A 27986-nucleotide genomic window follows, 5' to 3' on the forward strand; every position below is an offset into this window, starting at 1 on the left:
GAACCCATGAATTGTCAGGAAACTCAAAAGGACCTCAAGGAAAGTACATCCCAGGAGAAAATCCTCAGGGAAAAGAGAGAGAATATATGCAGTGAGTGTGGGAAAAACTTCAATTACCACTCAGCCCTTATTTGACATGAGATAATCCATACAAAAGAGAGACCGTATGAATGCTGTGAGTGTGAGAAAAGCTTCAATCATACCTCAGCCCTTATTAGACATCAGCGAATACATAGAGGAGACAGACCCTATGAATTCTGGGAGTGCGGGAAAAGCTTCACTCAGAGCTCAGACCTTTCTACCCATCAGAGAATCCATACGGGGGAGAGACCCTATGAATGCGGTGAGTGCAGGAAAAACTTCAATTACCGCTCAGCCCTTCTCTCTCATCAGAGAATCCACACAGGAGAGCGACCCTACGAATGCTGTGAGTGCGGGAAAAGCTTCACTCAGAGATCAGCCCTTATCTCTCATCAGAGAATCCACACGGGAGAGCGACCCTATGAATGCTGCGAGTGTGGGAAAAGCTTCACTCGAAGCTCAAACCTTACTACACATCAGAGGATCCACACAGGAGAGAGACCCTATGAATGCAGTGAGTGCGGGAAAAGTTTCACTGACATCTCCTCCCTTATCTCTCATCAGAGAGTCCACATGGGAGAGAAACCCTTTGAATGCTGTGAGTGTGGGAAAAGCTTCTCTCAGAGCTCAACCCTTATTACACATCACAGAATCCACACAGGACAGAGACCCTATGAATGCTGCGAGTGTGGGAAAAGCTTCACTCAGAGCTCAGGCCTTATGTAGCATCAAAGAATCCATAGAGGAGATAAACTTCATAAAAACCTTCTCTAGAGCTGTTAGAAGATTTTTTTTCTTTAATTCTTTTGACAGTTCCCAGGTAGTGACCATTAAGGCTGTTTGCATCTTTTGCACACTGTAGTCCCTCAGCTCCCACACATAAGTTGCCCACTTTTGAAGCCTGCCCTTCTTTGGGGTGGATCCTGTGGTCCTTTCTATCAACTCCATTGTCCTGCGAGTCATGGGAGTCTGTGTCCTTTCTACCAGGAATGTCCATCACCCCTGATGGGGGAGATAGGGGGTGTCTTCAACCAGCTACATTGAGGTAAAATCTACCTGGGCGTCATCACTGTGGTTTCCATGGAGTTAGCTAGCTTAAGTTTGCTTTTCTGATGTAAAATGACAGCTATTCTTGCAGTAAAGACATGGGCCATGGATAATGGGTAGGGTTATCTAGCACATTTCCTCCTGATCTGAGCTAACCACCATCACATTTCCTTGTCTAAACAGACCTGGAGATTCACATTTATACTCTTCCTCCAGTGCAAAGTTATTGTTCAAGTCGTCAAGTTCCTCTCTGAGGACAAATTGTCTCATTCCCAGTTCTCACATTACCCTGGATCGTGTGGAACAGCAGTTATTTTGTTGACTATTTTTCTCATTTAAAATATATTTAAATGTAATGAAGAGCTGGAGCAATGTCAGGGAAATAAGTGTCATTTCAGCCTCTGTGACACTGCAAGAAGGTGGGGAGACTCAGAGATTCCCTCCTTCTCCATCACCCCAGAACTGTTACCTTGTGTCTGAGCCATGCAGAGTTCACCCCTTCATATTTCTTCACTTCCCAAAGTGTCCGGTGAGGTCGTGTTCTTGGCCATCCGTGCTTGGGAATGGTGTGTGGATGTCTTTGCAGATACTTTAAGGCTCCCTCCGTATGTTCTGGGGACAGTTGCTCACCTGCAGTGGAACGTTCCTGAAATTGGCCCCCATCACCCTGTGGTACATTGATCTCCATGCGGACAGGGCCAAAGGGAGGGCTTGCTGCTCTGGCCACTTCGGCTGTGAGGGAGGCCACTGCTGTGGCTTAAACCATCCTGCGAGCACCTTCCACCTAGCCACCCAATGAAAAGCCCTGGCTGGGATGAGTTAGTTGGTGTTGGTCCTGCTTTGAGCAGGGGGTTGGACTAGATGATCTCCTGAGGTCTCTTCCAACCATGATATTCTATGGATGAACACTAGAGAGGGAGCAGGGGGCCTGCCTAATCTCCTACCCCTTCCACCACCATTGGCCAACCCAAACCCATTGCTGCACCCAGTGGGCTCAAAAGAAAAAAAATATGGCCAGATCTGAAGAGTTGGTTGCATTCTCTGTGGTTGCCCTGCCATTCCCCTCTGGCCTGCCCTGCCCTCCAGCTCAGCCACCCAGTGAAAATTGAAAAACAAGAAAGTGGAGCTGTTAAAATGCTTCAAAGCCCATCATGCCCAACCCATCCTCTGTCACTGGTAGGCAGGACCGGCTCCAGGGATTTTGCCACCCCAAGCAGCGAAAAAAAAAAAAAAAGACGCAATCGCAATTGCGATCAGAAGGACTCCGGCAGCAGCTCCACCGTGTCACTTTCTTTTTCGGCGGGAGGGACCCGCCACCAAATTGCCACCGAACAGCCCGACGTGCCGCCCCTTCCCCTTGGCTGCCCCAAGCACCTGCTTGCTGGGCTGGTGCCTGGAGCCAGCCCTGCCGGCAGGGAAGCCACACTTCTCCTGGCTAGGGATGTCCTATTGCCCCACAAGAAGTGGAAGGCCATCATGTTCAGCTCATGGAGCTGGGGGAAATACATGGCTGAGGAAATTTCCTGTAGCCAAAAGATAGGTCTTCAGCATGACAATCTTCTGGGCTAATGAAAAGGCCCAGTTATGCCACCAGCCGAGCCTTTCCTCACAGGCCAGCAGCTGCCTCTCCGAGTTCACATTCCCAACCCCAAACAGTACCCTCAAGATGTTCACCACCCCAGGGGTGCTCCTGTCTTGGCTACTTACGAATTGGAAACCCCTGATGGGTAAGGGAAAACCCCCACCAGGGTCCGATCCCACTCACAGGGCCCTGTTCTTTTCTAGGTTCACCATGGCTCCAGCAGCAGCCGAGTACCCCTCCAATAGTGTCACCAAAGTGCAGCAGTTGCCCAGGGAGCTCACTGTCACAGTCATGTCATATGCATGGGCAACCGCCTTCAATGCGACAGCTTCCCCGCTCAGTCCTCCCAGACTCTGGTCAGGGCAAACCATGCTCCACATTGCTCTGCTTCTGTAGAGTGCTTTGAGAAAAGGGTCCAAAGAGAACACATACAGAAGGGGCTCAAGGGACAGCCCTGTTATATGCCTGCGTGCACAGGGATTTTGTTCCCTAGCCAGCCATCTGATAAAGTTCCCCCGGGATGCCACAGTGTTTAAGCACTCACCAGAAATAGTTCAGATTGATCCAGAGCCAACAAGTGACCTTCCCACTACTCCCAGCGTGCACATTCACAGACCTCTCTCATGCTGCATAAGGAATCTATGACTGTCTGACCTCATACCACATTGAATCGGCTACAGTGCACCAGTCAGTCTGCTACCCCTCCCAGCCTCCTCTTGAGTGCTCGGGCCAAGATCTTGTCATCGGTATTAAACAGAGCAGTGGGCCTCCAATTTCGGATGTCAGTCAGGTCTCCCATCTTGGCCTGCAATACCAGGATAGCATCGTATTGTGATAGACTCAGTGCCTAGTGGTGCAGAGAGCTGTTGAAGACATTCATCAACACTGGTGTCAGATATCAGAGGGGTAGCCGTGTTAGTCTGAATCTGTAAAAAGCAACAGAGGGTCCTGTGGCACCTTTGAGACTAACAGAAGTATTGGGAGCATAAGCTTTCGTGGGTAAGAACCTCACTTCTTCAGATGCAAGTAACTGGTGTCAGAGGCTCCAGCAGTTCCCAGTAGAGCTCTGGGCTCCAGCAAACTCTCCCGGTTGTCTCCTGATAGCAGCTGTGAGCAGTACCTGGCTAAGGAGAGAAACTTCTCCTGCGCCTGCTGAGCAATGTCCCGGCCCTGGAACAGCTCCCCATTATAGGCCTCCATGATGGCCAGCATTCAACTGTGGTCCTACACTACTGGATCCGCGGGTCCCGCCCTGAGTCCCTGCATCCTCCTGCTTTGTCTCTGTTCTCTGCAGGCTGCAAAAATGTCTGAGGAGACCGCCTCTCCCTTCACTCGGTGGTCACACTCAAATCAGGCCCACTGCAGCCTCATCTCCCGGAACCTGGCCAGATGTCACTTGATATGGTTGTACAGTCACACGTTGACTGCCTCCCCTCTGGATGGTCTTGTAGAAATCCCACAGGTGATGCTGCAGGACTTGGCACCATTGGTATTCTTTAATGTTGCAGTGTTTCCCCGGCTGCTGGAACAAAGCCACCAACTCCTCTTTCACCGACGCCCACCAATCCCCCTGGTTGACATAGAACCCTCTGATGCTTTCCCGTTCTGACAACACCACCAGGCCTCGCCCCCCTACCCCTTTATCTTGCAAGTTCTGGAGGTTCATCTTCCAATATCCTCTGCCATGGGCCAGGCAATTTCCCACATTGAGACACATGGGGTATGTCTACACTAGGAAATTAGGTCAAATTAATAGAAGCCGGTTGTATACAGCCGATTGTGTGTGTCCCCACATAAAATGCTCTAAGTGCTCTAGTCTGCGGACCGCGTCCACAGTACCGAGGCTAGCGTCAACTTCCGGAACATTGCACTATGGGTAGCTATCCCACAGTTCCCGCAGTCTCCGCCACTCATTGGAATTCTGGGTTGAGATCCCAATGCCCGGATGATGCAAAACAGTGTAGCGGGAGGTTTTGGGTACATGTCGTCAGGCCCCTCCCCCTCCGTCAGAGCACCGGCAGACAATAGATTCGTGCCTTTTTACCTGGGTTACCTGTGCAGACAACATACCACAGCAAGCATGGAGCACGCTCAGCTCACCATCACCATATGTCATCTGGGTGCCGGCAGACGTGGGACTGCATTGCTACACAGCAGCAGCAGCTAACTGCCTTTTGGCGGTAGACGGTGCAGCATGACTGGTAGCCTTCATTGGCGATCTGGGTGCTGGCAGCTGTGGGGCTGGCAGCCATAGGGCTGCATTGCACCAGCCCCTTGCCTTTTGCCTTTTGGCAGTAGATGGTGTATTATGACTGGTAACCGTCCTATTACAAGTTGGATCATCGCACATTAGCAGAGTCTTCCCTGAGCAGCAGATCGTGCAATAGGCCTGAAGGCCATCGTAGTACACTAACTGCAAAGTGACCAGTATTTGCTGCCAAGCACCCAGAAGATGCCGAGGGCTATCGGTCATGCTGCACCGTCGTCTTAAGATGTAAAAAATAGATTTGTTCTGTATTCATTTGCTCCCCTCCCTCTGTGAAATCAACGGCCTGCTAAACCCAGGGTTTTGAGTTTAATCTTTGGGGGGACCATTCTGTGTGACAGTTGTTTGTGTTTCTCCCTGATGCACAGCCACCTTTCTTGATTTTAATTCCCTGTACCTGTACGCCATGTCGTCACTCGGCCCTCCCTCTTTCTCCTGGTCCGTCAGATACTAGTTTCGCGCCTTTTTTCAGACCAAGCGCCATAGCTAGCACTGGGATCATGGAGCCCGCTCAGATCACCACGGCTCATGCACTATGAACACCACGCGCATTGTCCTGGAGTATATGCAGAGCCAGGACATGCCAAGGCGAAACCCGGACCAGCCAAGGAGGCGATTGCAGCACGGCGAAGAGAGTGATGAGGAAATTGACATGGACATAGACCTCTCACAAGGCACAGGTCCCAGCAATGTGGAAATCATGGTGTTACTGGGGCACGTTCATGCCGTGGAACGCCGATTCTGGGCCCGGGAAACAAGCACAGACTGGTGGGACCGCATCGTGCTGCAGGTGTGGGACGATTCCCAGTGGCTGCGAAACTTTCGCATGCGTAAGGGCACTTTCATGGAACTTTGTGAGTTGCTTTCCCCTGCCCTGAAGCGCCAGAATACCAGGATGAGAGCAGCCCTCACAGTTGAGAAGCGAGTGGCGATAGCCCTGTGGAAGCTTGCAACGCCAGACAGCTACTGGTCAGTCGGGAATCAATTTGGAGTGGGTAAATCTACTGTGGGGGCTGCTGTAATCCAAGTTGCCAGGGCAATGAAAGACCTGGTGATATCAAGGGTAGTGACTCTGGGCAACGTGCAGGCAATAGTGGATGGTTTTGCTGAAATGGGATTCCCAAACTGTGGTGGGGAACCCATATCCCTATCTTGGCATCGGAGCACCAAGCCACCGAGTACATAAACCGCAAGGGGTACTTTTCAATGCTGCTGCAAGCCCTGGTGGATCACAAGGGACGTTTCACCAACATCAACGTGGGATGGCCAGGAAAGGTACATGATGCTCGCGTCTTCAGGCACTCTGGTCTGTTTCGAAAGCTGGAGGAAGGGAGTTTCTTCCTGGACCAGAAAGTAACCGTTGGGGATGTTGAAATGCCTATTGTGATCCTTGGGGACCCAGCCTACCCCTTAATGCCATGGCTCATGAAGCCGTACACAGGCAGCCTGGACAGGAGTTCAATTACAGGCTGAGCAAGTGCCGAATGGTGGTGGAATGTGCATTTGGACGTTTAAAAGCACGCTGGCGCAGCTTATTGACTTGCTCAGACCTCAGCGAAAAGAATATCCCCATTGTTATTGCTGGTTGCTGTGCGCTCCACAATATCTGTGAGAGTAAGGGGGAGACATTTATGGCGGGGTGGGAGGTTGAGGCAACTCGCATGGCCGCTGATTACGCGCAGCCAGACACCAGGGCGGTTAGAGGAGCACAGCAGGGCGCGGTGTGCATCAGAGAAGCTTTGAAAATGAGTTTTGTGACTGGCCAGGCTACGGTGTGAAACTTCTGTTTGTTTCTCCTTGATGAGCCCTCCAACCCCCCCCTCCCGGTTCACTCTACTTCCCTGTAAACCAACCACCCCACCCTCCCCTCCCCACTTCGAGCACCGCTTGCAGAGGCAATAAAGTCATTGTTATTTCACATTCATGCATTCTTTATTAATTCCTCACACAAGTAGGGGGATAATTGCCAAGGTAGCCTGGGATTGGTGCGGGAGGAGGGATGGAAAAAGACACACTGCATTTTAAAACTTTAACTCTTATTGAAGGCCAGCCTTCTGATGCTTGGGCAATCGTCTGGGGTGGAGTGACTGGGTAGCCGGAGGCCCACCCACCCTGTTCTTGGGCATCTGGGTGAGGAGGCTATGGAACTTGGGGAGGAGGGCTGGTGGTTACACAGGGGCTGTAGCGGCAGCCTCTGCTCCTGCTGCCTTTCCTGCAGCTCAACCATACGCTGGAGCATATCAGTTTGATGCTCCAGCAGACGGAGCATTGACTCTTGCCTTCTGTCTGCAAGCTGATGCCACCTATCATCTTCAGCCCACCACTTGCTCTTTTCATCCCGCCATTCAGCCCGCCACCTCTCCTCTCGTTCATATTGTGCTTTTCTCATGTCTGACATTGACTGCCTCCACGCATTCTGCTGTGCTCTATCAGCGTGGGAGGACATTTGGAGCTCCGTGAACATATCGTCGCGCGTCCTCCGTTTTCTCTTTCTAATGTTCACTAGCCTCTGCGAAGGAGAAACATTTGCAGCTGGTGGAGGAGAAGGGAGAGGTGGTTAAAAAAGACACATTGTAGAGAACAGTGGGTACACTTTTTCGTTACAAGGTCGCATTTTTCCTCTTATAGTGAGGGCCTGCCGGTTTGGTATGAGAGATCACTCACACAGTGCCAGGCAACAGATTTCGGCTTGCAGGCAGCCATGGTAAGCCACAGTCTTTTGGCTTTTTTAACCTTCTTGACATGTGGGAATGGTTTCAAAGAGCAGCGCCCTCATTTCCCATATCAAGGATGAATTGGGTTCGCCATTTAAAATGGGTTTTCAATGTAAAAGGAGGGGCTGCGGTTTCCGGGTTAACATGCAGCACAAACCCAAGTAAACCACCCCCCACACACACACCCAATTCTCTGGGATGATCACTTCACCCCTCCCCCCACCGCGTGGTTAACAGCGGGGAACATTTCTGTTCAGAAGAGCAGGAATGGGCACCTCTGAATGTCCCCTTAGTAAAATCACCCCATTTCAACCAGGTGACCGTGAATGATATCACTCTCCTGAGGATAACAAAGAGAGATGAAAAGAAGTGGGCTGTAGTCCACGAAAGCTTATGCTGTAATAAATTTGTTAGTCTCTAAGGTGCCACAAGTCCTCCTGTTCTTCTTTTTAAAGAGAGATGAGGAATGGATGTTGTCTGGATGCCAGCAAACACCGGGTCCATACGCTGCCATGCTTTGTTATGCAATGATTCCAGACTACGTGCTACTGGCCTGGCGTGGTAAAGTGTCCTACCATGGCGGATGGGGTAAGGCAGCCCTCCCCAGAAACCTTTTACAAAGGCTTTGGGAGTACATGAAGGAGAGCTTTCTGGAGATGTCCCTGGAGGATTTCCGCTCCATCCCCATACATGTTAACAGACTTTTCCAGTAGCTGTACTGGCCGCGATTGCCAGGGCAAATTAATCATTAATCATTAAACATGCTTGCTTTTAAACCATATGTAATATTTACAAAGGTACACTCACCAGAGGTCTCCTGTGTGCCCTCAGGGTCTTGGGTGAGTTCGGGGGTTACTGGTTCCAGGTCCAGGGTGACAAACATATCCTGGCTGTTGGGGAAACCTGTTTCTCTGCTTCCTTGCTGCTGTGAGCTACCTACATTACCTCCATCCTCATCTTCCTCGTTCCCCGAACCCTCTTCCCTGTGTGTTTCTGCATTGACGGAGTCATAGCACACGGTTGGGGTAGTGGTGGCTGCACCCCCTAGAATGGCATGCAGCTCCGTGTAGAAGCGGCAAGTTTGCGGCCCTGCCCCGGACCTTCCGTTTGCTTCTCTGGCTTTGTGGTAAGCTTGCCGTAGCTCCTTAATTTTCACGTGGCACTGCTGTGTGTCCCTGTTATGGCCTCGGTTCTTCATGGCCTTGGAGACCTTTTCTAATACTTTGCCATTTCTTTTACTGCTACGGAGTTCAGCTAGCACTGATTCATCTCCCCATATGGTGAGCAGATCCCGTACCTCCCGTTCGGTCCATGCTGGAGCTCTTTTGTGATCCTGGGACTCCATCACGGTTACCTGTGCTGATGAGCTATCTGTGGTCACCTGTGCTCTCCACACTGGGCAAACAGGAAATGAAATTCAAACGTTTGCGGGTCTTTTCCTGTCTACCTGGTCAGTGCATCTGAGTTGAGAGTGCTGTCCAGAGCAGTCACAATGAAGCACTGTGGGATAGCTCCCGGAGGCCAATAACGTCGAATTCCGTCCACACTACCCCAATTCTGACCCGCAAAGGCCGATTTTATCGCTAACCCCCTCATCGGAGGTGGTGTAAAGAAACCGGTTTAAAGGCCCCTTTAAGTCGAAAGAAAGGGCTTCGTCGTGTGAACGTGTCCAGGCTTAATTCGATTTAACGCTGCTAAAGTTGACCTAAACCCATAGTGTAGAGCAGGCCATGGTGAATCCTCCACTCAGAGTTCAAGCCTCAGTGGGGTCTTGGGGCAGCTCTTTTGCCACCTAACAGTACTGGGTGTTCCAAGGCTTCCTCTTGCTCTTTCAAATGGCATAGGAGCCTGTCTTTTGCCCACTAGTTGTTGTGACTTGAGCGCAAGAGGGGATGTTTGATCCAGAAGGCTGGCCATGCCTGGAGTCCTGAAGGTAGGGATGCGAGCTCCATTTCCTCTGAGTCCTGAAGCTGGGCTGCAGCCTGGCCTAGGAGCAAACCTATTGGTTGACCTACTCACCCAAAGTCACTTGGATGGTGTTGGTGTTCCCTTGGAATGCTGAAGGGCGGGCCCAAGGGAGGGAGGGTTAATACTCCTCCCTGACGTTAGTTGAAAAAAGAGCAGGTTGACCCAGAGGCAGATTGAGTAGATGGGATCCTTTATTGTGATACCTGTTCGCCTCAACACAATTGTCGAATAAGCACTGAAGTAGTTACTGCACACTCTTTTTGTCTAAGTTAGTATGTACATGCCTACATCCATTACAACACCTCCAAAACCCTTATTAAGTAATAAAACACCCATTCTGTTAGTAGACCCACCCCTATCTATTGCTGATAGCATTACACATATCATACAGGCATTTTTCCTTGAAAATATATTTCTTTGCAACAATCGGTTGCCACAAACCTCCTTGGTCAGCAATTCTCAGGGGAGGGAGGAAGGGGCCATAAGCCAGAGCTTGTTTATGTAGCTGGGAAAGGAAGAGAGGGGGAAATAACATTTATTTTACCTTGTTTCACACAAAGGGCATTATGCAAGAGCTACATTTCTTATGCAGATGCATTTTTATTTATTCTTACAAGCAACACGGAAGAGAAAAATATGGCAACTTATTTATTAAACAAAGAACTAAACCTACCTATCCCTTTGTCCCCTAATGCTATGTCAATACATTAGCAGCTTCCCACGTCTGTTAGTTAACCCTAATATATCCTAACACTCCCCCACTCTCTTCAAAAAAGGGCTCAGGCACCCCTCCTTCTCACACACTGAACAGTGGGGCATTCAGGCTGGAGGCCCTGGCTCCAGCTAGCGTGATAGCTTGGTCCACTGATCATGCTACAAGGAGAGAGAGAAGGCAGGTCATAATGGGGAAAGCCACTTAATTTAGAAATATGGCTTTTGGGGAGAGACTAAGGCAGTACATAATTTCAAACACCCCATGAATATGATCAATATTACAATTAATAGGAATAACATTCCTACAACATGAGTAAGATGACCAAGAAGTAAATGAGTGTTCATTAGGCCTGTTTGAAGGGCACAGGCAACATTAGTCCAGGCCCAATCAGCAGGCAGTTTAGTAGCCAGCTAGAAGTCATTCATTCTTCAAAGGCCCTTGGCTTCCAAAATCAGTGTTCAGCGATGCTCCACCTGGAGCTCCCGGAGTAGCTGTATCACATGGTCACAGTTCATTTTGGTGGGTTCCATAGTCCAGTTAGTAGGTATCGTTGGGTGTCCAGTTATATTAAGCTGATGCATAGCTGATATATAAATCTGGTAAGTGGAGTTTCCCAGCTGCAAGGATAAGTTTCCTGGTCCAAATTCCATCCGCTCCACACACCTTTCAACCTCCAAAACCTGGCCATTAAGCACGGCTGATTCCTCCCAACACATTTTATTTCCCTGTTCCACCCAATGTTGAGGGAGTACATAAGAACATAAGAACATAAGAAAGACTGTACGGGGTCAGACCAAAGGTCCATCTAGCCCAGTATCCTGTCTACCGACAGTGGCCAATGCCAGGTGCCCCAGAGGGAGTGAACCTAACAGGCAATGATCAAGTGATCTCTCTCCTGCCATCCATCTCCATCCTCTGACAGACAGAGGCTAGGGACACCATTCCTTACCCGTCCTGGCTAATAGCCATTAATGGACTTCACCACCATGAATTTATCCAGTTCTCTTTTAAACTCTGTTATAGTCCTAGCCTTCACAACCTTCTCAGGTAAGGAGTTCCACAAGTTGACTGTGCGCTGCGTGAAGAAGAACTTCCTTTTATTTGTTTTAAACCTGCTGCCTATTAATTTCAGGTTCTAAACACTGCAGGGGCGGTGGTTCCTGGGGCCATCCCTTCCAGGTATTTGCCTGCCCCACCCATGCAAGACCCTGTATGGGTAGTATACCTTGGATCCCATTAGAAACAGTGTGTCATTATTTGTTATTACTGCTTGCCATATGGGTTCTTGCATTTCCATTTGCACCCACCCCCGAACCCTGTCTGTAAAAGGGTGGCTGAGGTCCATTTTCCTTCAGCCTCTAACAGTAAAGGTACACCGGCTCAGTGTACAGTCCTCCAAAATTGTTTCCCGGGTGGTTCTAAAGGGCCAATACACCTTTAATTGATTTGCTACATTGGTCCCCTTCAACCCAGGTGGCCATAAACAATGGTGGACATTTTGCAAGAGATTTACAAGATGATTGGTGAAGGCTTGTTGAACCTGGCTACATGCTTCTCCCCACAAAATAGTCTTAACCCTGTTCACCAATTTACTTATAAGGGATTCTCTAATATTCTTGAGGGTTAGAATAACATTTCCCAACAAATGGTCAGTTGAGTTAAGCACAAATACCTATAATAATCCCCCCCACCCAGTCCAGTAGCCCCACGGCATGTTCCAAGCATTGAATTTGAGCTGCTGAGTCAGCTTCCTGCAACAAGTTTCAACCTTCCCAGAGGTAGTTTGTGAGGGCTCGCCATTTTCAGATGTTCTTGTTTAATTCCCATCCATCCAATTTAAATGAGTGTGAAATTACTCATAGCAACATTCTTTCACTTACTTTGGTAAACTGAGAACAGTTAGCAAATGTTGTATTGAGATACCAGTCAGTGGGGAACAGAGTGATAGTCATTTGTAAACCAGTTGCATTAAGAACCACAAGTCTGTGGATGGGGGTAGACCACCATGGGGATGGTGTGTCACAGACCATTTGGAGGGAGGTGGCAGAGTAAGGAGTGGAAGAAGTTTAATTAGGGTACATTTTCCCTTGGTCCCAAAATGGGCAGCATGACATATCCAATTAAAAGGGCTGGAAGGACTTACAGTATCCACCAAATTAACGGTAATAACAAGACAAACAACACAAACACAGAACACAATTTATTGTTGCGACGGTAGACACATGGTGTTCTGGGTTGTTCTTCCACTGGCTTGCCCATAAAGTGTCAGAAAACAAAATAAACATTTCCCAGACCCTTGCTGTGGACAGATCTTTGCTTAAAAATGCCCCACCCCCTCCCCACTCCTTTTTTAAAAACATTTTTTTGCTGACTGCAGGAAAACAGAATCACCTTTATTTTTGTTGTTTTATACAAAGGATACTTGCTGCATACCTAGGCAGAGTAGGCGTGTCTATGCAAACACAGTCTGTTCCTGAAGTCTTTCCCCCATCACTAGATGTGAGGGGGGAGCTCATTCAGCCCCTGCTTCCGTTTAGTATTTTAAAACTCCTTATTGGCCCTACTGCTCCTGGCCTTATATTTCTCCTCCTGTCCCTTCTTTGATAGTTCAGATGAGGTGGCTGAGTGGTTAAGATAATTAACTGCTAATTTATTGTGCTTTGCACACATGAGTTTGAATCCCATCCTCATTGTGCACATTTAGTCTTCTCTTTACAAACAACCATCTCCCCTTTTGGTACAATGAAAGACCAAACCATGTTGCTTCCTGCAAACAGAAACCTTCTTAGGATCTCAGAGCTCCCTTGCTTTAAATAAAGTATGTCTAAATCCCAGATTTCTCAAAGAGTTCTTTATTTCTTGGTTTTTATCTCAAAAGGTAACATCCTCACAATCTCCCCCAAACACCCTGGGATTTCCCCAAATTATTAAAATGTCCCCACCTCAGCAAGGCCCAACAGTGACCCACAGCTAGAGTGTCAAGGCCAAGCTGTTCTGAAGGAGAAACTCAAACATTTTCTTTCTGTGTCCCTTGACAAGGTCTGCCTGGGAAAACAAAATCCCCCAAATTGAAATTTTTCTGCTGAAAAACCAATACTAGTCTGTTTGGGGACTTTCATTTGAATGTATTATTATTATTCTCTTCTGATCTCTGAATTATTTCAATTCAGTCTTTGTCCTCCAGGTGTGTTTCCAGGTATTGAGTTGTGGGGATGAGAGGCCAAGTCATGATGTCTCTTCCCCTCTTTCATAGTTTCTTCCAACTTGCTAGGAAGCTGCTTTGCTACGATGTGAGTCAAGCAGTGTCCATTGTCTCTGTGCTATCTTGGAGACGTCTGCATTGTACACGGCTCCTGGGATAGTCCTTGGGAGTGTGGATACCTTTAATGGGCCAGCAGCGAGTCTGTCTCCTCCATTGTTGCACCCGAAAGGCTGGTGGTGGGCATTTCCCAACCTCATAACATATTTCAGTAACGCACACAGAGCAAACTTCATCTCTCCTGGGATCAAGATTGCAGCATGGCTGGCCTGGGTCATCTGACATGGGATCATGGAGCTAAAGCTGTGGGGCTAAAAACTGGTGCAGATATTTGTGTTCACACTGAAGCCTGGGTTCAGAAACTCTCACCCATCATGGGGTCTCAGAGGTTGGGCTCAAGTCCATACGTCTGCACCGTAATGTTATAGTCTTGCAGCCCAAGCCCCATAAACATGAGTCAGCTGACCCGGGCTTTGAGACAGGTACCTTGGGTGTTTTAATCATGTGTAAACATAATGTTAGGATACATCTACAGTGCAATGAAACACCCACAGCTGGCCCATGTCGGATTAATCAGGGTCATGTGACTTGGGCTGTAAAGTTGCAGTGTACGTGTCTCAGCTCAGGCTCAGTACCCTGCTCTAGGAGCCCAGAGGTTGGGAGGGAGTTTAGCAAGTGGAAATGGTAAAACCACAGTGAAGTATTACCCTAGACTCAATGGCATTTCTCCATTGATCTGTCTGCTTTGGGGCAGGGACAATAACATGTCCTGATGTATTTGTTATTTCAAAGGGTGGTTTAGGATTTTCATTCTTAGACACGGTGTTGGGCAGGGCCGGTCTTATAGGAGGGGGCAGTGGGCAGGGCAGGTCTCAGGGGAGGAGGCAGAGAGGTGGGAGCGGTGGGCAGGGCAGAGGTGGGAAGTGGCCAAACGGGAGCGAGGGTGGAGCACAGGTGGGGCCTCAGAGTGAGGAGAATGAGTAACGTGGGGTGGAGTAACGTGGGGTGGGACTCAACCCTCGACATAAACAAAATGAGCCGCCCACAGATTCTGGTAGCCATGAGCCATTTGGTGTGAGAGCTCAGACCTGACCCTGTCCCAGAGGGAGGGGGTCATCCATGAGCGGCTTGGAACACTGACCTATAAGCTCTTAACTCTCAAACTTTCAGTAACTCTATTATCAGGGCCTGTGAGTGTAATTTAAACTATAAGGACAGCCATACTAGTCTAGACCAAAGGTCCATCTTGCTCTGTATCTTGTCTTCTGACAGTAGCCAATATCAGGTGCCCCAAGAAACACACAACAAGGCACCAGAGGGAGTTGAACTCAGGACTTCGTGGTTACAAAACAGGTGTTTTAGCCAGCAAAGCCAGGGTGTATGCCTGTGATTAATTGATGGTGTATATCCACACCTGACTCCCTGCCAACCCCCACGGGAGCTTGACAAGCATTGTTTGTGTTTGGATTCTGTAAAGCAGGGAAACAGGTGAAGTTCCCAAGGTGTTTGTGTGATTCTACAGGTCTACGCTACAAAATTAGGTCGGTGTAACTACATTACTTAAGGGTGTAAAAAATTTACCCCCCCCCAAACAATACAGTTATATTAAAGTTACCCCGGTGTAGATAGTGCTGTGTCGACAGGAGGGCTTCTCCCATCAGTATAGCTTGGGGAGGGACTTGGTAAGTGAAGACCCAGAGAATAGGTGGCCCATGACTCTTGCATTAGGGGAGGCTGAGCACAAGCACTGGAAGGTCCCTAGAAGTAGGGGGGGGCATTGGTGCCCAAACCCTGGCACTGCTCCCCAACTCCACCCCACGTTACTCATTCTCCTCACTCTGAGGCCCCACCTGTGCTCCACCCTCGCTCCCGTTTGGCCACTTCCCACCTCTGCTCTGCCTCTTTTGCTGAGGCCTGCTGGTCTGCCTTTGGCTCACTCCTCTCCTCCCCTGAGGCCTCCTCGCCTGCTGCCCACACCTCTCTGCCCTCTCCCCTGAGACCCTCCCTGCCCACCGCCCCCACCTCTCTGCCCCCTCCCCTGAGACCTGCCCTGCCCACCGCCCCACCTCTCTGCCCCCTCCCCTGAGACTTGCCCTGCCCACCACCCCCACCTCTCTGCCCCCACCCCTGAGACCCTCCTTGCCCACCGCCCCCACCTCTCTGCCCCCTCCCCTGAGACCTGCCCTGCCCACCGCCCCCACCTCTCTGCCCCCTCCCCTGAGACCTGCCCTGCCCACTGCCCCTCCCATGAGACCGGCCCTGCCCAACACTTGTATCTCTCTGTCCCTCCCCTGAGACCCACCCTGCCCACCACTCACACCTCTCTGCCCCTATCCTGAGATCCTCCATGCCCACCACTCACACCTTTCTGCCACCTCCCCTGAGACCCACCCTGCCCACTGCTCTCACTTCTCTGCCCCTCCCCCGAGGCACCTGCCCTTCCCACCTCTTTCTTCATGCTGCCATTGTTATTCCATGAAACATCAAGGGTGGAATAAAAAGCTGAGTTTACTCCAAGGTGAGGAAAGAAAGGAGCCACCAACCCCCTGGCAAAGCTCTGTGCCCCAGAGAAAACCTGCCGCCTGCTATTGCAATCACTGAGGTACTGGGGATATGATGGGAAAGGGACTGTCTGAATTATCAAGGCAGGAAATGGACAACAATCTACAGCAACATCATTAACCACAAACACACTCTCATCATTCTCCAGGCGGTAGGTAAATGAGCAGGAATTCTTGCTGTTCAGTCACAGACACACTTGCACAGCAGTGAGTGTGCTGTGGAAGCTGGTCTGAGGAAACGATTGGAAATGATCACTCAGTGAGAACAGAACTAGAGTGTAGTTAGAAAGCCATGTAGAGTAAGTAGTGGTGGCTGAGTGGTTAAGGTGATAGACTAACTCCATTGGGGTCTCTGTTGGCAGGTTTGAATCCTGCCAACTATGGAGGTAGTTGTGGTTCTTTAGTTTCAGTGCCTGAGCATCTTTGGTGCCAATAGGAGCTGGGTCTTGTCTCACTCTCAGGCTATATCTACATTATGAGTTAGGCTGCTTTTGTTAAAGCATTTTAATTAAACTGCTGTTGCGTATCTACACTAGGCTGCTTGTGTCACCAGAGCACATCCACGCTAGCAGCTCTTGGATCACCACAGAGAGCAGCAGCTCTTGGATCACCACAGAGAGCAGTGCACTGTGGGTAGTGTCGTGGAAAAAGTCACCCACACATTGATTTTAGTTCACAGACTCAAGCCTGAGGCCAGTTTATTGCAATACATACCAATGCGTTGGGGGTTGCAGTCAGAAACTACACCCCCGATCAGAGCTCTCAGGCTCCTTTTATGCTTACAAACCGCAAACATAGTACAAGTTATACATCATTTATGAAAATAAAAGAGTTGGGGTCTGCTCCTTTTCCCGGTACCTTCCTTATTATTTTTTGAGAATTGGGTGCATATAGGGTGGAGGGCTTCTTGGTGGTTTCCGATATGGGCAGTACTTGGCACCAGTTAGGGTATATTCTCGGCAGGGTGTACGTTACTTTTCCAGGGTGTTACGGACAGTGCACCGGGGAGGGTTACAAAGCACCCAAAGAAGGAGCGTGATTAGTCAGTTTGCATTTAGCTAGAAATTCAGGGAGGTCACAGAGCACCCAGAAGAGAACCATGATTGGCCACCTTGCATTTAGCTGGAATCACGGGGGGGGAGGGGGGTGTCACAGATCACCCAAAGGAGAGGCTGCATTTAGTCAGTTTCCATCCAGCTAAAGTTACCTATTGCTTCACACAAGCGGTTATTCTATTTCACCAGCCATTAACATATTTCATTAGTGCTGCTGCTGGGGCTTTTTATTCTTTCCCTCCTTGGTCCCACCTCCCTCCTCTGGTCATGACCTTTGACCGAGACTGGCAGAGAACATGATACTTAGTTTGGTTCAGGCTTGTGGCCTGCAGGGCGGGCCTATATGACAAGTCTTCACCGATGTTTTGATCAGTGCAAGCAGGGCTGGCTTTAGCAAGAGCGGGGCCCGATTCCTCGGGGCAGGGCTTGCTGCAAGCCCCGCCCCCAGGAATTGAGCCGTGCTCCCGCCGGGGTTGCCGGGCTTGGGTCCGACCCGGAGCCGCGCCGCGGGGGCCGCGCGGGGGGGGGGAGAAGACCCGAGCCGTGCCGCGGGGGGGACGGGGGGACCCGAGCCGCGCCGCGGGGGGGACGGGGGAACTCGAGCCGAGCCGCGCCGCACCGCGGGGGGGACGGGGGGACCCGAGCCGAGCCGCGCCGTGGGGGGGACGGGGGGACCTGAGCCGAGCCGCGCCGCGGGGGGGACCCGAGCCGCGCCGCGGGGGTGACGGGGGGACCCGAGCCGAGCCGCGCCGCGGGGGGGACCCGAGCCGCGCCGCAGGGGGGACGGGGGGACCCGAGCCGAGCCGTGGGGGCCGGGCCGGAGCCGACCCGGGCCGCGCCGCGGGGGCCGGGCTGGAGCCAAGCCGGGCCAGAGCCGCTGGGGTCTGCGGGAACAGTCCGCGCCTCCCCGGAGCCCTTCTCGCGCCCCCACCACCCCAGCTTACCTTGTGCTGCCGGCCTGCCACCCCTGCTTCTTTTCAGACTTCCTGTGAATCTCTGATTCGCGGGAAGCAGGGGAGGGGGCGGAGCATTCAGGGGAGGGAAGGAGGGGGAAGTGAGCTGGGGGCGGGGTGGACAGCTGCAGCGTGGGGCCCTCTTGGCGCGGGGCCCAATTCAGCTGAATCGGCTGAATCGGCCTAAAGCCGGCCCTGGGTGCAAGGGAGGCCAGCCAGGCCTATTCCTCCACAGTAGCTAACTGTGCAACTGGCCGCAGGGTGCTTTGGGAAGGGTTTCCAATGACTCATGGGCCAGTACCACATCACATGATGCAGGTTTCTGTATCCCATTGTTCCTTGGGCATCCTACTAGAGTGCCAGCTGCTTTTCAACTGCAGTGCGTGTGGCGGGCAGAGTGTGTGACAGAGAACGTGTGTCGGGGGCAGAGACAGTGTGTGTGTTGGGGGAGTGTGTGTGTTGCGGAAGAGTGAGTGTGTGGGCATGCTGTATTTAAGTTCAGACAGCTGTGGGAAGCAACCAGTCCTGAGTCAGCAGAAGGGGGACAGTCCTGACATCCACCGCAACATCAGCCCTCACATCCCTCACTGGCACAACACAGCAGTCGGGCAGAAAGTGTGTGACAGAGAGCGTGGTGGAGGGGAGAGACACTGTGTGTGTTGGGGGAGTGTGTGTGTTGCGGAAGAGTGAATGCGTGGGCACACTGTCTCCAAGTTCAGACAGCTGCGGAAAGCAACCAGTCCTGAGTCAAGGGGAGAGGGACAGCCCTGACATAAGCCTCCACTTCCCTCAGTGGCACAGCACAGCAGTCTCTCTCTCTCTCTCTCTCTCACACACACACACACCAACTCACCCACCCACACACACACTGCTGCCTGCCTAGCTCTGTGTCAGTGGTGCCAGAATAAGGGGGTTTAGAGGGCCATGGCCCCACCACTTTTAACCTTTAAGGACAAACAACGGAGGGGGGAACACAAGGCCGAGTCTTGGGGGGAAGAGGCGTTCTATGGGTGTGGCCTTGACGGGAGGGTAGGGTGGGGTCTCAGGGAGAAGGGGCAGTGTGGGGTTGGGGCCTCAGGGAGAAGGGGCGGAGTGAGTGAGGGGCCCTGGGGAAGGAGCATCACGGGGGCACCACAGTTCGGACACCAATGCTCCCCCACTATGAGGAAGCTCCTGCCACCTGTTCTGCGTTGGTAGTGCGGGAGAGAGAAGCATTCCACGGCAGTGATTTGCTCCCTGCTGCCGAAGCAGAGCAGCAGGCTCAGCTGTCAGAGCTTCCCAGAACTATGAAAGGGGAGGGGCCCAACCTCTGTAGCAGGAATGCAGGGCAGGCGAGTTCACGGCGGGCATTGTGGGATACTGGTGGAAGCCAGTTATGGTGATATAATGACCAGCAGTGTTTACACTGACACTTTGTCGATTTAAGTTTGCAGCAAAAAGCTCTCGGCCTCTCATCGAGGTGGTTTTATTTTGTCACCAAAACAGGGTAGTTTTCTCTCCAGACGTGGCATTGCAGTGTGTACACCCGCCAATAGCTGCCGACCGAGGGAGTATAGTGTGTTTTTCACATGCCTGAGCAATATAATTCTGCTGAAATAACTTTGTAGTGCAGCCCTGGCCAAAGATTCACACACACACACAGCTTGCAAGGAAAACTTCACCTGCTCTTCTGCTTTGCAGAATCCAAACATGAGCCAACTTGTCAGGCCTGGGTGGGGTCTGGCAAGAAGTCAAGTGTGGGCAGACACCATACTTTGACCACTAGCAGGCACCATGGCTTAGTTGGCTAAAGCACCTATTTAGTAAACAGGGGATCTTGGGTTCAAATCCTAGTGGTGTCTTTGTGGTTACTGTTTTGGTATTGGCTACTGTCAGAGAACAAAATACAGAGTTACACGGGCCTTTGGTCTAGTCCAGGTTCACCAATTTATAGTTCAAATTACACTCACGGGCACCGATAATAGAGTTACTGAAAGTTTGGTAGTTAAGAGCTGATAGGTCAGTGTTCCAAGCCCCTCACGGATGACCCCCTCCCTCTGGGACAGGGTCAGGTCTGAGTTCTCATACCAAATGGCTCATTGTGGCTACCAGAATCCGTTGGCAGTTCATTTAGTTTACACCCTGGGTTGAGTCCTGCTTTCTGCACTGTGTGTGAGAATGAAAATCCTAAACCACTCTTTGAAATAACAAATGCATCAGGACATGTTATTGTCCCTGCCCCAAAGCAGACAAATCAATGGAGAAATGCCATTGAGTCCACAGTAATACTCTACTGCCATTTTACCTTTTTTGCTTGCTAAACTCCCTCCAAACCTTGTGGGGTCCCAGAGCCTGCTATTGAGCATGAGCCGAAATTTACCACCCCACGGCCCAAGCCCCGGCAGCCTGAGCTGGCATGGGGCAGCCCTGGGTATTTCATTGCAGTGTGGACATAGTGTAGACATAATGTTAGGCTGTCATAAACACACCCAAGTCACTATTCTCAAACCCTGGGTCAGTTGATTCAGGCTTGTGGGGCTTGTGCTACAGGATTGTAAAATTACAGTGTAGACACTTGGGCTTGAGCCCAGCCTCTGAGACCCCACGAGGGGTGAGGGTCTCCAAGCCTAGGCTCCAGTATGAGCCCAAATGTCTACACTGCAGTTTTTAGCCTCACAACCTGAGCCCCAGGAGCCCAAGCAATGTAAGCCCAGGGGTAGTAGAAGTCATGTCAGCAGCCCCAACACAGGGGCTCTGGGAATAGAGGGGACATGGGTTCGGGCTGAAGAGCATCCTCATTTGGGGATCCAGCAGGACAGGGGAAGGCAGTAGGTGATTTTAGTTCCTTAGGGATATTCTGTGTGTGTGTGTGCAGGGGAGGAAGAAGCTATATGCCCAGAGGCCTTTATTCCTCCAGCTTGCAAGGACATAGGGGATGTCAGGAAGTTGCCCCTTCAATCCCACACACACAAAGGCCCTTCTTAGGAAAGGCAAAATCCTGAAGAGAAAAAGTAACATCTAAGAGGACTCCAGAAAGACAGATTTTTAAAATCTTGAGCAGTAGTTTATCACCTGACCAGGGACTTGAACCCTGGACCCTCAGATTAAAAGTCTGATGCTCTACCAATTGAGCTAGCCAGGTTTACTAAAAAAAAAAAAAAAAGAGCAAGTTGGTGCAGAGGAGAATCTAGTCAAGAAAAAGAGAGCAGGAAACAATAGGAGAAACCTGCTGCTCTCTCTCTCTCTCTTCCCAGCCCTAGCCTGGCTTGGTATTAGTGCTGGTTAAAAAGAGGGGGAAATATCAGCATCTATCAGCCTTTTATAGCTGTACAAGGATCAGGCACAATACAGAGGTACCCATCTGCAAGTGCCAAATGGTTGGATTGGTGAATGCAACCTGTAGAAGTCCAGGGCACACTGGGATATAGAGCCAAGTGTACATCATCATCATTATTTCAAAGTGATAATGATAATGATAGGCAGGTTCACAATTGTCTCAGTAGTTGCATACAAAGGTGTACATTTGGCAGTGTACATTGGTAAATTCTGGCTTCTTCTCAGGCTTAGGTTGGCCACCCCGGTCTAGAGGTAGAAGTTAAAACATTTAAACTTGAAAGAGGGGCAATTTTCCCATTTCACACCTTTACATCCAAACATGATAACTTTCTAAAAAAAACCCCAAAGCTGTGGGAGGGATAGTTCAGTGGTTTGAGCAATGGCCTATTAAACCCAGCGTTTGGAGCTCTATCCTTGAGAGGACAACTTAAGGATTTGGGGCAAAAATCAGTACTTGATCCTCCTAGTGAAAGCAGGGGGTGGACTCAAAGGCCTTTCTAGGTCCCTTGCAGCTCTATGGGATAGGTATATCTCCATATATATTATATAACCCTACTCCTTCAGCAGAAGATTTTGGGGTGGATGTAGGAGTCACTGGGTAAAATTCTCTGGACTCTGTTACGAATCAGGTCAGAGCAGAGGTACATAGTGATCTAGCCTGGCTGTAAAATTTATATATTAACACCAAATATGCTGTAAAATTAATCCTCAGAAACGGCTGTTCCCCACCCAGATCCCAGCAAAGGGCTCTCTAAGGAAAGGGGCTGTTTAGGAAGGAAAGAAGAAAGATGTCCTTCTCTCCCTGGAGGAATTGGACTCTGCGCTTTGGACAGAAAGGAGGGGAAGGAAATGGTCACACGATGGCAACAGAACTTAAGAAATGAAACCCAACAGGTTTCTGTACACATTAATTCTGAACAGTGAATGAACCTGACTCCCGTATCATGAAAAGCCAAAAAGCCATTTCTCTCTATGGCCGGGAATACTAGGAGAAAAGAGTTACAATAATTCCTGTCCATTTACTTTTGAATTATTTTACATTATAAAGAAAATTGTAACAAAATCAGTCTGAACTTGATCTGCCTGTTATTAAAAGCTGGTTCCCAATTCAGTTCCAACAGCTCTGCTAGAAACAGCCCCAGGTGTCTGTTCACCCCAGGAAGAGGAAAAAAAGAAAACCCCACTCGGCACTGCCCTTAGCTCCAGGCTGCTGTCCCGGGGTGCGGGTGGGGACTGATTGTTTTCTGCTGAGGAGGGAGCCAGTATCGGCCTCTGGTGCTATGCTCCTAACATCTATCCAGCCCAGGCTGTCCTCTGCCTCAGCTGCTGCTCCCTGCATGCTCTATAGTCAAACATGCAGGGCCCCGAGGAGAACGGATGCTGGGACAGGGCAGCAGCCTGGGTTTGGCTGGGAAGTTGCTGGGAGTTCTCATTCCCTGAGAAATGGCCTGGCTCCCTTCTCAACAGCAAACAAATCAATTACAGTCCCCTCCCCAGAAAAATCAGCCTGGAACCAAGGGCATCATGGGACGATTCCCCTTAGTTCCCACCGAGGCATGAGAGAACCCAGGGCGTTACTACCAGAGCTTATGGAACTGACGTGGGGAAACAAACCTTTAATAACAGGCAGTTCAAGTTTAAGCTATGTGTTTTGAACAATTTTTACAACATTAAATAACCCTTCAATCGTAGTGTCACCATCCATAAAATTGCTTCAGCCTTATAGGTTCCCAAGTGCAAATCTAAACATCTCTTCAAATACAAGGGAATGGAGATCAGTCAGTGTTCAGAGTCATCCCACATAAAAGAACCATGTTGTGGTACATACTGGCCCCATCATGTGGCCATCACCTTTCCCTCCTCTCTGTTAAAAGTTATGGTATTTTGCACAGAAGCTTTCTTCCCTCAGGAGAGACCAGGGAACCAGGGCTGCCAGCCAGACAAACACCTTTAATAGGAGGCGTAACCTGTCAAAAAATTATCTCCCTTCTTCAGTTCAGTGACAGCCTGAAATGTTACTTATCCCGGCAGAGCCGGAGGGTTGAAAGCAGCTACATCAAACCCCTGTGTCGCTAACAGGAATGAACACAAACAGTCCCTTGTAGCTGAAGAGATGTTTAGTTTTACCCTTGGTAAATTACAAGACTAAAGGGCAAGATGGTGGTGCCAGATATAAAGAGCGAAACACGAAACAATCATCATAGTTATGCCCATAGTGACTGCAGAATCTTTCTATATTCTTATTATTATCAGTGTATTATTTGCTCTGGAGTCTAGACATTGACTATACCTTGAGCAAGAAATTTGGATCTTGATAAAATAATTGACTGGCCCTGGTTAAGGCAATGGACTTGACACCCACTCGGGTGTCCCCAAGCAGATTCAAGTAGTAACAACAGTGGCTGCCTTTTAGCCATAGCTTTTAATCAGGGCAATAAATTGATACAAACTCCTGTAAAATCATTTCTCAGCCCGAGTCCTTCACCCACATTCGTTAAGGCACTGGGCCACCATGTGGACGTTTCATTTCCCTCCTCAATTTCACACACAGACACAACTTCATTTGCACAGATCCATGAATAGCAAAACCTCCCTGTGTCTCTTGTCTGAGCCAGGGCATTCAATTCTATTGAAACCTTCTCTCCTGCAATGGCAATGGTCAGACAGAGGGGACGTGGCCACCTTCACCTCTGACAGTGAGAAATTGGCACGGCTCTTTCTTTATGCTGCTGTTATAGTCTATGAAACTTCAAGGGTGGAATGTAAGGCTGAGTTCATGCACCAACCCCCTGAAAAATTTCAGTGCCCCAGAGAAATCCTGACTCCTGCTATTGGAATGATATGCTAGAGATTTGTACTGGAAAAGGACTGTCTGCATTATCAAAGTGGGGAGTGAACAACAATCTATAGAAATGTCGTTGGGAACCAGGTTGAAAACCAGCCAGGAGAATTGGGGCTTCTGGTTCTTTTTGTCCAAGTCCTTTCTCAAATACATCCATAACTTCTATGCTTTCTTCTTCATTAGTTTTTCCTTCCATGAAACTTTTAAGGTCAAAAGGAGTGGGTTAGCCTCAGGGATGGCTCTAGGGACCAGCAAAGCAAGCAGGTGCTTGGGGCAGCCCATTTGCAGGGGCAGCAGCCGGCAGGGATCCAGCCTGGGAGCTGAGAACCAACAGGGGGCCCTGGGAGCTGTAGTTCCTTGGTTAGCTCCCTGCCTATAGAGCCAACCCTGGAGCAGGGAAAGAACTACATTTCCCAGCATTACCTTGGCTGCTAGCAACAGGAAAGGGTGGGGGAGGGAGTATGGTAGCTGAAACCTCATGCTGCAGTTAGCTGTGAATGGAGAGCTGGCTGCTAGAAGTGGTGGTACTGTGAACGCGGAACAAGTGTGCCCAAGGAATAGGCTTTGGCCGAGATATCCCCTTCAGAAGACATCCCCAGACCAAATTAGGGATACTGGTGTGACCTCACCTGGCAGCCCCCAGAGAAGGAATTGGGTGGACTAAATGGACAGTGCATCTCTCTATCTGAAGCCTAGCAAGGGAGATCCCACTAGAATTTAAAATGAAAAGTAAGGGGGGGTGGCTCTACTGGACTTGGGCAGCTTTAGATACAGCACCAGGCACATAGGAGGATTTACACTTCTGAGCCATGGAAGCAGAAATTGACTTTTCCTTTCCAGATTTAGCTAAGATTCAGAAAGGGAATCTAGCACCTGCCTTCCAGATTTGAATACCCTCAAAATTCAGGCGTGCTCAAGCTTAATTTGGGCAGCTGTTACTTCATTTCTCCCAAATCAAATATACTGATCCACTGTAACTTGCTGTAGAAAAAGTACAATAAAATTGAGCAAGAAATGCTTCCCAATGGTTTTTAGGACTGGAATTGCTATTTTCAACAACCATTGTCCCCCTTTTTTTTTTAGTTTTAGACAGTGATATTGCATTGGCAAATTCCCCATAGAAACAAAGAATGGAACAAAAGAATAATAAAGGCACCTCAACTTTTCGACATTTATGTAGGACAGTCTTATAATATACATCCAGATATAGAATCATAGAATCATAGAATATCAGAGTTGGAAGGGACCTCAAGAGGTCATCTAGTCCAACCCTCTGCTCAAAGCAGGACCAATTCCCAGCTAAATCATCCCAGCCAGGGCTTTGTCAAGCCGGGCCTTGAAAACCTCCAAGGAAGGAGACTCCACCACCTCCCTAGGTAACGCATTCCAGTGTTTCACCACCCTCCTAGTGAAATAGTTTTTCCTGATATCCAACCTGGACCTCCCCCACCGCAACTTGAGACCATTGCTCCTTGTTCTGTCATCTGCCACCACTGAGAACAGCCGAGCTCCATCCTCTTTGGAACCCCCCTTCAGGTAGTTGAAGGCTGCTATCAAATCCCCCCTCATTCTTCTCTTCTGGAGACTAAACAATCCCAGTTCTCTCAGCCTCTCCTCATAAGTCATGTGCTCCAGACCCCTAATCATTTTTGTTGCCCTCCGCTGGACTCTTTCCAATTTTTCCACATCCTTCTTGTAGTGTGGGGCCCAAAACTGGACACAGTATTCCAGATGAGGCCTCACCAATGTCGAATAAAGGGGAACGATCACGTTCCTCGATCTGCTGGCAATGCCCCTACTTATACAGCCCAAAATGCCGTTAGCCTTCTTGGCAACAAGAGCACACTGTTGACTCATATCCAGCTTCTCGTCCACTGTGACCCCTAGGTCCTTTTCAGCAGAACTGCTACCTAGCCATTCGGTCCCTAGTCTGTAGCAGTGCATGGGATTCTTCCGTCCTAAGTGCAGGACTCTGCACTTGTCCTTGTTGAACCTCATCAGGTTTTTTTCTGCCCAATCCTCTAATTTGTCTAGGTCCCTCTGTATCCGATCCCTACCCTCTAGTGTATCTACCACGCCTCCTAGTTTAGTGTCATCTGCAAACTTGCTGAGAGTGCAGTCCACACCATCCTCCAGATCATTAATAAAGATATTAAACAAAACCGGCCCCAGGACCGACCCTTGGGGCACTCCACTTGAAACCGGCTGCCAACTAGAAATGGAGCCATTGATCACTACCCGTTGAGCCCGACGATCTAGCCAGCTTTCTATCCACCTTACAGTCCATTCATCCAGCCCATACTTCTTTAACTTGGTGGCAAGAATACTGTGGGAGACAGTATCAAAAGCTTTGCTAAAGTCAAGAAATAACACATCCACTGCTTTCCCCTCATCCACAGAGCCAGTTATCTCATCATAGAAGGCAATTAGGTTAGTCAGGCACGACTTCCCCTTCGTGAATCCATGCTGACTGTTCCTGATCACTTTCCTTTCCTCTAAATGTTTCATAATTGATTCCTTGAGGACCTGCTCCATAATTTTTCCAGGGACTGAGGTGAGGCTGACTGGCCTGTAGTTCCCCGGATCCTCCTTCTTCCCTTTTTTAAAGATGGGCACTACATTAGCCTTTTTCCAGTCATCTGGGACCTCCCCCGATCGCCATGAGTTTTCAAAAATAATGGCTAATGGCTCTGCAATCTCACCCGCCAACTCCTTTAGCACCCTCGGATGCAGCGCATCCGGCCCCATGGACTTGTGCACGTCCAGTTTTTCTAAATAGTCCTGAACCACTTCTTTCTCCACAGAGGGCTGGTCTCCTTCTCCCCATGCTGTACTGCCCAGTGCAGCAATCTGGGAGCTGACCTTGTGCGTGAAGACAGAGGCAAAAAAATCATTGAGTACATTAGCTTTTTCCACATCCTCGGTCACTAGGTTGCCTCCCTCATTCAGTAAGGGGCCCACACTTTCCTTGATTTTCTTCTTGTTGCTAACATACCTGAAGAAACCCTTCTTGTTACTCTTAACATCTCTTGCTAACTGCAACTCCAAGTGTGATTTGGCCTTCCTGATTTCACTCCTGCACGCCTGAGCAATATTTTTATACTCCTCCCTGGTCATTTGTCCAATCTTCCACTTCTTATAAGCCTCTTTTTTGCGTTTAAGATCAGCAAGGATTTCACTGTTTAGCCAAGCTGGTCGCCTGCCATATTTACTATTCTTTCTACACATCGGGATGGTTTGTTCCTGCAACCTCAATAAGGATTCTTTAAAATACAGCCAGCTCTCCTGGACCCCTTTGCCCTTCATGTTATTCTCCCAGGGGATCCTGCCCATCTGTTCCCTGAGGGAGTCAAAGTCTGCTTTTCTGAAGTCCAGGGTCCATATTCTGCTGCTCTCCTTTCTTCCTTGTGTCAGGATCCTGAACTCGACCATCTCATGGTCACTGCCTCCCAGGTTCCCATCCACTTTTGCTTCCCCTACTAGTTCTTCCCTGTTTGTGAGCAGCAGGTCAAGAAAAGCTTTGCCCCTAGTTGGTTCCTCCAGCACTTGCACCAGGAAATTGTCCCCTACGCTTTCCAAAAATTTCCTGGATTGCCTGTGCACCGCTGTATTGCTCTCCCAGCAGATA

At 49.7% G+C, this 27986-nt stretch overlaps 1 protein-coding gene, 1 non-coding gene and 1 pseudogene across 2 annotated transcripts in view; 1 reads left to right on the forward strand and 2 right to left on the reverse strand.

Annotated features, from left to right (window-relative positions):
* Positions 1 to 27986, reverse strand: part of LOC101944793 (zinc finger protein 3-like) — a 439596-nt gene that overhangs the window by 374182 nt on the left and 37428 nt on the right. The window lies entirely within an intron of this gene.
* Positions 7 to 807, forward strand: LOC101942437 (zinc finger protein 154-like; annotated as a pseudogene).
* On the reverse strand, positions 21250 to 21322 carry TRNAK-UUU (transfer RNA lysine (anticodon UUU)). Its single transcript has one exon. It is a non-coding gene; the product is annotated as a tRNA-Lys (tRNA).

Source organism: Chrysemys picta, chromosome 16, assembly GCF_011386835.1.
Source record: "Chrysemys picta bellii isolate R12L10 chromosome 16, ASM1138683v2, whole genome shotgun sequence".
In the NCBI taxonomy this organism is placed as follows: Eukaryota; Metazoa; Chordata; order Testudines; family Emydidae; genus Chrysemys; species Chrysemys picta.